Source organism: Mandrillus leucophaeus, unplaced genomic scaffold (assembly GCF_000951045.1).
Source record: "Mandrillus leucophaeus isolate KB7577 unplaced genomic scaffold, Mleu.le_1.0 Scaffold212, whole genome shotgun sequence".
Taxonomy (NCBI): domain Eukaryota; kingdom Metazoa; phylum Chordata; class Mammalia; order Primates; family Cercopithecidae; genus Mandrillus; species Mandrillus leucophaeus.
The window spans coordinates 1029639-1033010 of NW_012102166.1; the positions used below are offsets into that span (position 1 = coordinate 1029639).

The window sequence follows — 3372 nt, forward strand, 5'->3', positions numbered from 1 at the left end:
GCTGTACTTGCATACAAGTTCCTACTCAGAGTAATCCCAAGTCTGTTTTATTATTATAAAATTTCTTTCCTTTTTAGATTTTTTTTTTTTCCCAGACGGAGCCTTGCTGGAGTGCAGTGGCACAATCTCCGCTCACTGCAACTTCCGCCTCCGAAGTTGAAGCAATTCTCATGTCTCAGCCTCCCAAGCAGCTGGGACTATAGGCACGTGCCACCACACCTGGCTAATTTTTTGTATTTTAGTAGGAATGGGGTTTCACCATGATGTACAGGCTGGTCTCAAACTCCTGAGCTCAGGCAAACCGCCTGTCTCAGCCTCCCAGAGTGCCGGGATTACAGATGTGAGCCACTGCGCCCTGCCTCTTTTTAGTTTTATAATTTCATTATATACACGTAACTGACTTAACAAGAAGTTTACAATGAAACATTTGAACAGAGTATCTGTACACATTACTATTTACAAAAATTTCACATGGTAAATAACCTTGTTGTGGAAACAAAATTTCTTTCTAAATCCCTTCTGCTGACTTAACTCCGGCAGTATTACAGAGTCTACCTAGGACTATTTACAGATATCAGATCAACACTGAGGAACATCCCAGCGCTTTGGAAGGCCGAGGCGGGAGGATCGCTTGAGCCCAAGAGTTCGAGACTGCAGTGGGCCATGACTGTGCCGTTGCACCCTAGCCTTGGTGACAGAGAGAGATCCTGACTCAACAAAGCCTGAATAACTCACAGAAAATCCATTCTTCTTATTTTTTGAGACAAAGTCTCATTCCCATCACCCAGACTGGTGCACTGGCATGATTATGGCTTGCTGCAGACTCAACTTCTTGGCTCAGGGGATTCTCCTACCTCAGTCTCCTGAATAGCTGAGACTACAGGCACGCATGCCACCATGCCTGGCTTATTTTTTATATTTTTAGTAGAGATGGGGGTTCACCGTGTTGCCCAGGCTGGTCTCCAACCCCTGGGCTGAAGGGATCCACCTGTCTCAGCCTCCCAAAGTGCTGGGATTACAGGCATGAGCCACTGTGCCTGGCCAAAATCCATTAATTTTAATATCTTCATTTACCATCTTTGACTATTTATGCTCTGTAGAAGTGAAAAAAACTACCTTGACATGTTGACAAAAGGCCAAGAATTAAGATGAAGATGTTAACAGTATACATTTGTGAAAATACTTTGTCAGACACTAGTAAAGAGAAATTGACTCTAGATTGGTTCTACAAATACATGGTTAAACTCAGAACTAAGCAATCTGACAAGTGGCCATTTAGTGTTAAAAATACTTGTGCCGGGCGCGGTGGCTCACGCCTGTAATCCCAGCACTTTGGGAGGCTGAGGCGGGTGGATCACAAGGTCAGGAGATCGAGACCATCCTGGCTAACACGGTGAAACCCCGTCTCTACTAAAAATACAAAAAATTAGCCGGGCGAGGTGGTGGGCACCTGTAGTCCCAGCTACTCGGGAGGCTGAGGCAGGAGAATGGCGTCCGCCCGGGAGGCGGAGCTTGCAGTGAGCCGAGATCGCGCCACTGCACTCCAGCCTGGGCGACAGAGCGAGACTCCGTCTCAAAAAAAAAATAAAAATAAAAATAAAAATAAAAATACTTGTGAAAAACCAGTTAAAGTATACTTGTCAAGTTCACTTGGAGGATGACATGGATTAAGCAATTAAATTTGTTGTAAGATTAAAAGTTCAGTCTTCCTTGGATTTAGTTATATTTAAAACTTAAAACATGCAAACACACTACATATATGTGAAATTTATGTTTCTTAAGAAAGTAAGGCAAGAATAGCAAAGCATCATAACACATGGAACAGAAAACTGTTACCAAGACTTGGGGCATCCCGCCTTCCTGGGTGAAAGCAATTGCTCTCAGTAGCCTCCAGGTGGCACCCATGAGCTCATACCAGGAAACTCGGGTTTTGGGGATTTTTTTGTTTTGTTTTGTTTGAGACATGGTCTCACTCTGTCACCCAGGCTGAAGTGCGGTGGCATCATCACGGCTCACTGCAGCCTTGACTTGCAGGGCTCAGGGGATCCTCCCAGCTCAGCGTCCTGAGTAGCTGGGACTACAGGTGCATGCCAACATACTCAGCTTTTTTATGGTTTTGGTAGAGATGGGTTTTGCCACTGTTGCCCAAGCTGGTCTTGACCTCCTGGGCTCAAGCAATCCGCCCACCTCAGCCTCCCAAAGTGTTGGGATTACAGGTGTGAGCCACAGCGCCTGGCCTGGAAAGTCTTTCAAGGATTCAGTTAAACATCTTCCAAATCAAACTCATCTGCAATTTGCAACTTGAAGTCCCCATGTGTAACTCTGATGAGTGACAGCAAGTTAACCCAAGAGCCTGGATTCAGAGGTACTTTCTGCAGATTCCGTCTCCATTTCACCAAGGTCTACAGGACGAATTTCTTGCAAATCACATCCTTCTTCAGCTGGATGATCCCCAACATGCGGAACAACATCCCAGAGTTTGATTTGCTGGTCCCATGAGAGTTGACTATACTCCTTAAATGTGTGGGTGATCTCGGGATGAATGCTGGATTGTTGAGGCTGCCTTGGAACTTCTTTAATGTATGAATCGCAGGCAATGGTGATCTGCTTTTGTCTTTGCATCAGGACACTTTGGTTCCTAATTGTTAGAATTGTGAGTGCAGACCCCTTTGAATCACAACCTGAGACGATGATTTTCTCTCTTCCCAAAGTTTTCTTTTCATATCTTATGGTATCATTTCATCTCCTTTGACTACACATCTACAGTATGAACATCTGAAATGGAGTTTCAGGAGTGGTAAAGCTCTCTCAAGTCTGTTGCTGGTATTCCTGTGCACATTTTCATTTGAATATACAGGTTTCATCTGGTTCTCAGTGGGTATGAAATTAGAAAATCATCTGCTTTTGTTTTGGCTTTTGGTTTTTTGAGATAGGGTCTCACTCTGTTGGTCAAGCTGGAATGCAGTGGTGCCATCATGGCTTACTGCAGCCTCAGCCTCCCAGCCTCAAGCAATCCTCCTGCCTCAGCCTCCCAAGTAGCTAGGGGTACAGGCGCATGCCACCCTGCCTGGCTCATTTTAAAATATTTTTTGTAGAGATGAGGTCTCACTATGTTGCCCAGGCTGTACTCAAACTCCTGGCCTCAAGTGATCCTCCCACCTTGGCCACCCAAAGTGCTGGGATTACAGGCGTGAGCCACTGCGCCCAGGCCGATTGTCTGTTTTTCAATACTTCCCATCTGCTCTGTGCTTTCTTCCAAGGGACCATCTTGCTACAGAATGTGGGCTCTGGCACTGGGGCAGCCAGGAGGCCTCAGATGCTGACTCGTTCCTCAGATGCTGGATTGGCCCGTGTCTGATTTTTTTCTTTTTT

At 45.5% G+C, this 3372-nt stretch overlaps 1 protein-coding gene across 2 annotated transcripts in view; it reads right to left on the reverse strand.

Annotated features, from left to right (window-relative positions):
- ANKFY1 (ankyrin repeat and FYVE domain containing 1) overlaps positions 1–3372 on the reverse strand; it is a 116057-nt gene that overhangs the window by 43092 nt on the left and 69593 nt on the right. The window lies entirely within an intron of this gene.